This window comes from Balaenoptera borealis (genome assembly GCF_965194805.1).
Source record: "Balaenoptera borealis genome assembly, chromosome: 11".
Taxonomy (NCBI): domain Eukaryota; kingdom Metazoa; phylum Chordata; class Mammalia; order Artiodactyla; family Balaenopteridae; genus Balaenoptera; species Balaenoptera borealis.
This window is the reverse complement of record NC_138868.1, coordinates 23,240,300-23,251,998: the sequence shown is the minus strand read 5'-3', so window position 1 is coordinate 23,251,998 and position 11,699 is coordinate 23,240,300. Positions and strand designations below refer to the sequence as shown.

The following is an 11,699-nucleotide window of genomic DNA, read 5'->3' as shown; positions in this document are numbered from 1 at the left end:
GGAGCCAGCTTTACAACCTGCTTTTGTTCCTGCTTGCTGCCATAATAAATTACCACGAATAAGTGGCTTAAAACAGCAAACACTTATAATCTCACAGTTGTGTAGGCTGGAAGTCTGACCTGGGTCTCACTGGGCTAAAAGTCAAGGTGTTGGCAGGGCTGCATTCCTTTCTGGAGGCTCTGCGGGAGAATCCATTTCATCGCCTTTGCCTGCTTCTAGGGGCCACCCATATTCCTTGGCTCGTGGCCTCTACATCTTCAACACCAGCAACAATGGGTTGAATCCCTCATGCCAGCCTCCATTCTGCCTCCCTCTTCCACTTTTTTTTTTTTTTAATTAATTAATTAATTTATTTATTTTTGGCTGTGTTGGGTCTTCGTTTCTGTGCGAGGGCTTTCTCTAGTTGCGGCAAGCGGGGGGTCACTCTTCATCGCGGTGCACGGGCCTCTCACTGTCGTGGCCTCTCTTGCTGCGGGGCACAGGCTCCAGACGCACAGGCTCAGTAGTTGTGGTTCACGGGCCTAGTTGCTCCGCGGCATGTGGGATCTTCCCAGACCAGGGCTCGAACCCGTGTGCCCTGCATTGGCAGGCAGAGTCTCAACCACTGCACCACCAGGGAAGCCCCTCCCTCTTCCACTTTTAAAGACACTTGTGATTCCACTGGGCCCACCTGGATAATCTTTATCTCAAGATTTCTGTGGGCAAGGCCTCTCCTGCCCCCTCTGCTGATGTCTCAGTGGGAGAAAGGCCAGCCACCTGGTATGCTGGGGACCCCGAGAAGATGAGGCTGCGTCGAGCAGGTGGGTGCTGGTCCCCAGGGAGACTGGCCCGCCTAGCCCAGGGGCCTTTAAGCCTGATTTCTACCCACTGGCCCAGACTCCCATGGTGACCATGATTCTGGAGTCCCTCACTCAAATCTTATTTCCCATCTCATATGCCTGTCAGGCCCACATCATCCCTTGAATGCACTTCTATGACTTGGTACTCCCTGTATTGGTCTCCAGATTCCATTTCACCCTATGGACACCCCCCAACTGATCTTTCTAAAATGCAGTCCCTGCTTAAAACTTCTCCCTGGCTTCCAATAAAATCCACACACCTGAACTTGACTTCCCGAGCTGATCCCCACCTGCCTTTCCCACCTCCTTCACTGCTCCCTGACTGTCCGTTATCCCAGGAAGCTGCCCTCCACCTCCACAGCCTCCGCCGTGCCCCTGCTGCTCCCTCTCCCTCATCCAGGTAGAAGCCTCTGCACACTCTCAGGTACTGTCCTGGGAAGGTGAGGATGTGTAGGATTTCTGTTTGCATGCCTGGAGCCTAGCCATACAGAGAGAGATCCAAGTCTTGCGCATTGAATGAATTAATGGGGGTGGTGATAATTCTGATCTCTACCCCCTCCCTCCCAGGTATTTATAGAAAGCACCTTCATCCCCTTTCCTTTCTTCCTCCGTGGGGACCTTCCCCATGATGCTCTCTAGGGATGTTCCAACTCAGGCTGCGTGGCCAGGTGACCCTGTGAGCAAGGCAGGGGCTGGAGGCAGGTCTGAGTCCGTCCCTGTATCCCTGCCCCATCCCGCTCCAGCCAGTGGCTGCCGTGGCCCTGCTGACAGCTACCTCTGTCCACAGGGCTGCTACCTTGCTCCTGAGCCAGCCACCTCTTTCTTGGCCTTTCCCCTTTCTGTCTGCGGTGAGAAATTCCTTTGGAGCCTGGACCTTGTGCCTGAGGGAGAGAGAAAGCCCTTGCTTGTCGCAGGGCCATCTCCTTGAAGAAACCCTCCTGCCACAAAGTAAGAGGGAGCGGCCTAGGCCCCTGTGCTCAGGCAAGAACCTCCTTGTCCTAAGCCCCCTGCCCTCAGGATCCAGCACAGGGGAGGTTCCAATGCTGCCACCCTGGTGTGCCCCGCACCGTGCTGATCCTCGTGGCAACCTTGCAAGGCAGGTGTCCCCTCATTTTGCAGATGGGGAAACTGAGGCTTGGGTTCTTTTAGCGGTGGAGCTGGGACTCAACCCCAGGTTCTTTCACCTCAAATCCAGTGGTCATCCCTATCTATTCCATGGGGGTATCCCAGCTTTAGACAATGAGAAAGCAAAACAGATAAGCCAGGGGCATAATCTCCTTTGCCTGCTGCAAGGTGAGTTGGTTTCAGGGTTTCCAGAAAAGCAGAGAAACAAAGCTGCCTCTTTTGGTCTTCTCTAGCTATTTCTAGAAAACCTGAGAGCAGAGAGTGGGGAGGGGGGCCCAGGAAAGTGGATTTCTTATGTAGGAAAGATTTCAATGGATATTTTTATTAATGAGTTTAATTTTGGCTTTAAAATACTATTGTAATAAGTTTAATAATTAGTAATCATTTAGTAAGTAATACAATGAATAATTTTGTCTTTAGAATCAATATTCAATTTAAGATACAAGTTAAACTTTTTCAGGCTTTTAATTTTATTATCCTACAAATTTTAGTATTCTATTTATAAGTCTAGCAGATTGTAGCAATAACTTTGGAGGAGCCTTCTGCATAATGCTTGGTCCTATTTACAAGCTTAGCTCAGCACTTGAAACGCTTTTAAATGCATTTATAAATTTAATATATTAATTTCTTTTTAAAGTACTTCAGTTTTTCTGACAGCATGCAAAATGTTCCCCAATCCTAAATTCTTATAGAAACTAATAAATTAAACTTATAAATAAGGGAAACTTTAAATGTTTTCATACTCTACTTAAACTTTTAGATGTCACCATAAAAAAATCGCAAGTCTAAATTAATTACTCAATTATACATTTTAAAGTGGAATTATAAAACTGTCATTCTAACGGACCTTATTCTCTTAAATATCACGTGTCTAAAATACCAAATATGCAGTTTGCTTTCTAACATAAAAATATTAGAGCTATAGTTTTGTTTCTTTTAAATCTTTCTCCACTTAAGCCTCAATCTTCCTGGTGTGGTGGTTGTTAAGCTCTTGTCTCAGCCTCGAGACTTTTCTATATTTGGGGATTCTGGGGCTGGGATCCTGCACATCACACATCTGATCGTTAGCTGGGTCCCTGTTAGCTCTGCCAGTGGGGGCCGCTAGAGGGAGCCTGGGAGGCTGGTGGAGTCTCCGCTTCCCGTCCTGTCAGCGTTGCACTGACAGTTGGGTCCGGGGGCAGTAGCTACCTCCAGTTTGCAGGTTTTCCTCCCCCCCAGAACCCGCCTCAACATTCCTGCTCAGAGACAGCAGCACCACTGGCCTGGGCCCCCCTCAGACGTCTGCAGCCCAGCTCTCAGCGGCCATCCTCCAACCGTTTACATCTCAGTCATCCCCAGCTCTTCCTTCTAAGGGTGGTCGTTGCCTCCTGCAGTTACTTCTGTGATTCCTCGGTGTCCACTCTTTGCCGTTTTACTTGTTCAATACCTGATTAATAATTCTTTCTATTAAATGCTCTCTGTTAAAATGATGGATGTGGCTTTTGCCCCTGACTAGACCCAGACTGATGAACCAGGGTTGAAAACTACACGCCTGCTAAAGAAGACAGTAACCATCCCAGTTAACCAAGGTTACACATTACCAGAAATTTCCTTTGGACGTGAGACTCAGACCTGCAGACATTCGGAGTGATTCTTCTCACCTCCACCTAAGGAAACCGTAGTATTTCAAGTAATTTTGGTGATTGTTCCTCAGCATTCTTGAAATTATGAGCAAAGTGTACTAGATTCTTGTCAGCATCCCCAAGAGACACTGGGTGCTATTTATGATTGTTTAGTCAATGACTTCAAAACCTAAAAGAAGTATAAGACAACTGCCTACTTCTTCAGTCTACCTTCAGAAGTATGCCCTTCTCACCAAGTCACTCATTAAATTGGTTCTTAGTTTCCTTGGTTTTTCTGGCCTAAGTCTAATCACCTTTGAGAAGAATACTAAGCAATGTAAATATCTCTTGAACCTAACCGTCTCCTGAATTCTTTCATCTTCTCAGGAACACATAACTTTTAACAAATACCTAACTTCAGTCTGATATCAGTTATATATCTCAGATAGCTTTGTCTGGGGTCCAAGTTATGAGGTCATTCCATTCTCTGTAAACTGAACTAGGATCAAGTCAATTGCCTGCCAACAGAAACTTTTGCTGCCCACTCCAAGGCAGTTTTGAGAAGAAGGGCTCAATAGGTGGAAATAACATACGGCTTCTGGTTCTGGCCATAGGGGAATGGCTTGTATCAGATGAATCTTTTTGCCGAAATAATTATAAAACCTTGGTAAAATATATAAAGCAACTGTTCAAAGGAATTGGAGAGCACCCAGTGCAGGCAGGATCTGAACTGCTATGATCCCTAAGAGAAGGGAAACAAATGAGGCAAAACTTCACATTCATCCTGGTTTTTCCAAAGGGTTTTTCCCAAAATCACTGATAGAGGTGGGAGTAAGAGGGAGTGGGTGACAGCAGCAAGCAGCAGTCTTACTGTGCTGAGATCAGAGGTTCACGTTGCCAGAGTAGCTGGAACTTGAAGGGAGAATGATGGAGAGGACTAAATGGGAAATCTGCATACTAGGTCCCCTCAAGTTGTTGGCTCACTCCTAAGTTGAGCATGCAGTGAGAACTCCAAGAAACCCAGCAGAAAACAGCAACTGGGACCCTAAAGAGCTGAACAGATTTCAGCTGTTACAGAATGCTGAGGAGACAGAGGTTCAAGTCCCACCAAAGTGGAGCGGCTTTGGCAAACTTCCTAGGCTTTTGGTTGAGGCCCAAGAAAGGCCACATTCTGGGAGTAAGGGTCATGCCCAGTAGCAAGATGGTAGACTAAACTACAATGATATCAGAAATTACATCAAATGTAAATGAACTAAACATGCCAATGAAAAGGCAGAGAAGGTCAGACCAGATTAAAAAGTAACAATATGCTGTTTATAAGAGACACACTTTAAATCCTAGAACAGAGAATGATTGGAAATAAAAGGTTGGAAGCATATACCACATAAATGTTAGCAAAAGAAATTTGGCCTTGCTAATTTAGAATCGTGCAAATTTCATAATGATAAAAGGTCAATTCAAAAGAAAGATATATATTATAATACGTAAGTTATCATTTATTGGTCACCAACTATATGCCATGCACCAGCCTAAGTATTTTACATTCATTGTTTTGTGTAATCCTCTGAGAAATTTTATGAAGTAAAATGTATCATCCTCATTAGATGAGGAAATTGAAACGCAGAGGATTGAGCAATTTTCCTAAGATCACGTAACCAGAAAATCAGAGAGACAAGATTTAAATCTAGTTTGGTCTGACCTCTTGCCAAAGAGATTTTAATCACTGCTCTGCTTTCTAAGCACCATATTGCTTGTGGTATGCTCGCTTGAACCAGTTGGAGAGGCCCCTGAAAGCACAGGAGTACATTGTAACCTAAGGGGAAGATAATTCTGTGGGGATTCCTGGAATTCTGGACTGGGAACCCTTCAAGAACTAAGATCCTAAGATAGTCTGTTCGACTCTTACACACACACACACACACATTCTGTATAAATGTTCTACTCTTCTATGCACATGATCCCTGAAAGGTACAGAGACCTTCCAGTTCATGGACTACTGTGGCCTGACTTCTTTGAATTTCTCAGTCCAAATTCTCAAGAATCTGGTCTAGTTCAAGAATCATGTATCCATCCTTGATTCAGTCAATAGGCTGCTGCTAAGGAGTGCCATCTCCCAGGGTTTCAGATTTAACTCTGTTAAATTCTTCCCTTGGAATTTAAGGGGAGGTTCAGCAGTTCTCAGGGTAAAGGAGAGACTCGTCTCTGAATCCATGCATATGTGGGTAGTGGGAACCAGAGCAGGAAAACCCCAGATAATCCTTCCCAACTCAGTTCTAGCACTGGTCTTCCCCCAGATGCTAAGATGCCTGGAGGGGAGGATGGGTGGCAGAGCTAATAAGGGGCCACACCAGAATGTGGACCTAGGGTAGTCCAGCTCCAGAGGCCTTGCTTTTAACCACTATGATAAACTCTTCTTCCACTCTTTGGAAAATGTAATCTAAATTACCAAACCAAATTACAGTCATTGAGACAAGTGAGAGCTTGCTGGGTGGCCCCTCAAAGCCCCCGATTTTCCACAGGGAAGTTGTTGCACTGGAGGGAAATTCCCTCTTGAGGCTCCCCACCAGTGTGTGAGAGCTGCCCTGAGGCTCGGCCCCCCAAATTGCCCCCAGAGAGCCGGTGAGCACAGGAAGAGAATTAACTCCACAGGGAAACCAGGGCCACTATCTGTAGTTTCATTCTCTTTCTCCTCTGTCCTGCTCCACTGCAGACAGACCTTTTTCTATGCCCAGCAAAACTAGCTGGTGACCTTTGACAAATTCCTTAACCTCTCTTTTCTTCCACAAAATGCAACTAATTATGCCTACCTTGCAAGATTAGAGAAAAAAAAAACATATATATGTGCATGCACACACATATACACACATATACACATACTTAACATACACACACATGCATGCATACAGATGGCATAGAAAAGGTCCAGGCTGTCTCCGGGTTAGGTAAAATCATGAGTGTTCATAGCAGCCTTCTGTGTAATGGCCAAAAACTGTAAACCAAAACATCTGTCGATTGATGAATGGCGAGACAAAACGAGATATATCCACACAGTAAAGTTCTACTTGGCAACAAAAAAGGAATAAACTACTGACACATGCTACATCATGGACAGACTTCAAAAATGTCATGCTAAGTGAAAGAGACAGACATAGGAGACCATACACTGTATGATTTCATTTATATGAAATGTCCAGAAAAGGCACATTTATAGAGACAGAAGGCAGATTAATGGTTGCCTGGGGTGGGGAATCGGAGTGGGGATTAACGATAAATGGGCATCAGGGGTCTTACTGCAGGGAGGAAAATGTCCTAAAACTGATTTATGATGATGGTTGCACCACTTGGTAAAGTTACTAAAAGTCGTTTGAACTGCACACCTGAAATTGCATTTTTCTTTTTTTTTTTATTGTGGTAAAATATACATAAAGTTTGTTATTTTAATCTTTTTTAGGTGTATAGATCAGTGGCATTAAGTACCTTCACACTGTTGTACAACCATCACCAGCATCCATCTCCGGACCATCTTCATCTTCCCCAGCTGAAACTCTGTCCCCATTAAACAATTATTCCCCGTTTCCCTCCCCCAGCCCCTGGCAGCCACCACTCTACTTTCTATCTCTATGAATTTGACTGTTCTAGGCTCCTGATGCAAGTGGAATCATACAATCTTTGTCCTTTTGTGACTGGCTTATATTGCTCAGGATAATGTTTTCAAAGTTCATCTATGTTGTAGCATGTGTCAAAATGTCCTTCCTTTTTAAGGCTGAGAAATATTCCAGTGTATGTATGTAGTACATTTTGTTTATTCATTAATCCCTTAATGGACATTTGTGTTATTTCCATCTTTTGACTATTGTGAATAATACTGCTATGAATATTGCTGTGTAAATATCTAGAAACTGGTAGGGTTTGTGATAAGTAAAACATATCTCAATTAAGTTATTTTAAAATAAAACTTTTTTCCAAAATTTAAAGAGCCAATAAATGGTAGATGCTGTTATATCAATAACTTAGAGTGGCAAATTTGATCAATGAAGTGAGTTTTTAAAAATAAAATTAATTTAATAAAAAAGACATGGTTTAGAAAAAGGAAAAACACAGAAAAGTACAAAAAAGAAAAAAAATCTGTAATCTCACTTGGAGATAAACCGTTGAAAGACTACTTTACAAGAACTACCAAATTTTAATTTTACTTGAAATTAGTAGAAGGAACTGAACTGAACTGAAATGAAGAAGTTGCTGAACTTCAGATGTTTATCTAGAACAGAGAGATTCATTCCTAAACTCTCTCTCTAAAGGCAAAAAAAAAAGTTATGAGAAAATATTGAGGTTGGGTTGGGACCCATGGTTTTTCTATTTCAGTTCATGTTTCTTAGTGGTCAAAGTTTAATCTCCCAGATGGACAACTGTTTCATAAAAATCAGAGGATATTTCTGATGTTTAAAAAAATTAAGTACCTGAAATTTTAGATGAAAAACAAAAGAACAATGTTGAAAACCTCAGCCAACTTATAAGATAAACTTCTAAGAGAAATTATTAGGGAATGACTATTTTGTAAGCCAAGTAACTACAAAAATGACAAATCACTTTCAAACCAGGAGGAAGTGATTGTAGCTAGTGTCTAAAATAAATAAATAAATAAATAAAATAAATCCAAGGAGGTTACACATGAATTCTGAGTATCTGTCAGTTTCCTCCTCCCTTGAATTAACTGGTTCTTGTTTTTGAATATATCTGCTCCAGCCTGAATTTTTTCACCCAGAGGTGTGGAGTCCACATGTTCTATGTTCAGCTGTCTTTATTCACTGCAAGAAAGAATTAACCGAAACTTGAAAATAAGGCAAAAAGTTGGGCTGTATGTCCTTTCAGAGTCACACTGGGGAATTATTTAACAAGTTGCCTGAGGATTATTTAATTTTCTGGGAGAATATTTCTGTTTGACTTTGCTATTTATTATTTGATCATAGCCCAGATACTGCAAAGTTACATGTTAATTTGTATTTTTCTATTTGGTAGGAAAGATAACCCCAAAGGTTATGGCTTTATTAGCTTGCAAGACATTAACCAGTTTCTTCTGTAACCTAGCCATTTTATTCTAACATTCTTTTTCTGTTGTTTTGAAAATGCTTTTCCTGGTAGATTACATAAACTCTTTTTACCCAGATGCTCTTGGAATCAGCTTTACCATCTAATGGTTCCGTCATAAATTAATGAGCTGAACAAAACCTTTGACATATTCTGTATTTGAATGAGAGCCATGATTTTACCATCTTAACAATTATACTTTGATTTAGCTGGTAGACCTCAGATCATACGCTCTCCTTCCATCTCCTGTGAAGAGTCACCTGGAGAGCCTGTTTAGAATGCAGATTCCCCAGCCCACTGCTCAAAAAGTCTAATTCTGGGGGTTTGGCCAGGACCCAATGATATGCATTTTAATAAGCACCCCAGAAGATTCTGAGGCTGATGGTCCTCAGACCAGACACCTTGCGAAAGCCCCCGGTGAACTGTGTGGTGGCGATGGTACTAATGCTGACTTGATTCTCACTGTTCAGCGAGGACAGAGATGACCGGGGTTAAAGGTTGAGGCCTTGGGATGTGCTGGAGTCCAACAGTCCATTTTCCTAAACTTCAACTTGGAGATGGCAGTTGATCTCAAATGTTCATCCACGCATTGGCTGTATCAGAACAGGGGCAGAGGAGTGGGGGTGACCAGGAATCTGAATACATAAGTTGAACCTCGAGAAATTGCTGATACTCAACTCTTTATCGACCTTACAAAAAAGGTGATTTTGTATGGGTCGACCTAATAATTCCTCAGGTGTTTCTAATTTGAAGCTAATTTGGCAACCAAACTGTGAATATGATAGTTGGGGCGTGTAATTTCTAATATGGGGGAAAGTGCTTTGTAGCATTCATCAGACTTAAAGCAAAAAAAATTAAGGACTCTCTTCCCCTAAAAAGCCACAAAGTACACCTTTTTGCATATAATCTAGGGGAATTTATGGACTCCTTAAAAGTGCAAGGACTCCAGGCTAATCCTATTTTACAGATTTCCTTCTGAAGGTTGCTTGCTTTAGGGGTGAAGCTCTGCTGCCCCCTACTGCCAAATGAGGCTCCAGCTGGCTTTGCTCTACGCAGGCCTGTCTTCCAGTTTGGAGTTTTGTAGAAGCTAGAACCTGCTGTCATCTCACACCAGTTGGAGTAGTCCAATTCTAGGCAGGAATGGGCCCCACAGATGTGTTTAATCATTCACACACTGCAGGGAATTCTTGTTAGTGCAGGGTGCAGGGGCATTTTGTGCTTTGATGGAACACTATGCATTGTCTAGTCCAAAGCACACCCTTCATGGTTATCAGAGTCTCATTCTAAGGAAGCTACTTTACAGCTCTGTCCTGTAGATAACCGAGAGCAATGCAAAATGATTCTTGTTTCTAGAAACAGAAATTATGTCCTGTGGGGAGAGATTTGCTTGACTTGCCCCCCTCCGCCCCCCGCCCCACACCAAGGAAGAAGCTGGGTTTGCTTCCATTTGGACATTCATGTAAATATTCCTGGTCTCTAGGTGTGTCTGTTCTTTGGGTTCTCATTTGGACGGTTATAGCATCTGCCTGATTCCCTCTTTAAGAGTTACAGAAAATCTTTAACACATGCTCATTTGATATCTGAGAACCGTAATTTGACTCTTTTTTGAAAATTATCCTTTAACAAAGGCCAGGATCATATTAGAGATCTCTGATTCCCATCTGATTCCTTTCCTTGAAAGCTCATAGTCTGATTCAGAAGACACTCAGTGTTGCCAGCAACTCTTTGAGATATTAAGAAATCCTCCCCTCCTCTCCCTGTACCCCACCTGCCTCTTTCAGGTAGTATGCCACCTCTTTGCCTCAGGGGAGGGAGGTATATGGCAAAAGCAAAACAAAACGAAACAACTAAGGATTCTGTAAATCTTTCTGGGTTTTGTTTTACTAAAGCTTCAGTCCATAGAAGAATTTAGAGGAGCAGTGGAGCAGGAGAGGACCTGAATCTTGGAGAAACAGGAAATGGAGCTTTCCTTCTACGGAACCATGAGGTTCCCTCAGGCTGAGAGAAGGAGAGAGAGGCAGAAGCAACAGGACCAGGCCCTGAGAGGCGAGGCTGCAGGGTTGGGATGGATGGAACAAGAGCAAGGCACAGGCTGGAAGGCCCCGCTAACCCCAGTGGACACTTGTGTGCGTGTGTGTGTGTGTGTGTGTGTGTGTGTGAATGAATTTGGCCTCTAGTCTTCTGGGCTATTTAAAACCCTCAGATCTTGACTCATGAGGCAAGCTGCATTCTGTTAAAGTCGTTTGTGTTCTGGGGGCTACATTTTAAAAGTGAAGAAAGAACAGAAAATGTCAGAACGGATCAGGTGTAGTAAAAGCAAGTGTTTCAGAAACCTTTCATGTCAGGTGAGTTGGTGTACATATTATTTATTCATTTATCTCTATCTATCTAATTTACTGTGGGTAGTGAGAAAAAAAAGATTGCAAAACTGATCCTAAAAGCATTAATAAACAGTCGATTTCTTTTCTATCGGTCTAGTTGTATTCAATAAACCTGGCTGGCTTCTTTCCTCTTCTTTCACAATGGCTCCAAAGGAATTTCAGATTAGATTGGAAAAAATTTTACTTTCAGGCTCCTAACTAGTCTAAAGGGAACGACTAGTTACCATCTTTAAGCACTTTTGGTGGGGCTTCGTCTACTTTAGCTAGACACCTCAAGAGAAATGACCAGCCGGGGGAAAGGAACCTGGGATTGAGACAAAGAGGCCAGACCTCCTCAGACAAAAGCTCACCATTTTTACATCAACCCCTGCCAGTCAGGATAGAGCAGCCAGGAGGAAGGTGGGGTAAGGAGGGGAAGGATTATTTTTCAGGATTTTGAGATCTACTTTTCAGTGCAGTTTTATTATTTATCTTTCAGCAGTATAAATTCTGTGAAGATCAGACTTGCTGATCCACTTTTATATTAAAATGTACAAATCCCTCCCCAGACCAAGCAAACATTTTGTGATTATGCATCATTTTCTGCCACGGCTACAGCTGTCACTTTAGAAAGCAATCCTACTCCTGCTGGTCCCTTAATTACAAAAGTTAATTTTGAAAATGTGACA

At 42.7% G+C, this 11,699-nt stretch overlaps 1 long non-coding RNA gene across 1 annotated transcript in view; it reads right to left on the bottom strand.

Annotated features, from left to right (window-relative positions):
* The window catches only part of LOC309606585, a 257,753-nt gene that overhangs the window by 91,027 nt on the left and 155,027 nt on the right, over positions 1–11,699 (bottom strand). The gene's annotated exons all lie outside the window — the stretch shown is intronic.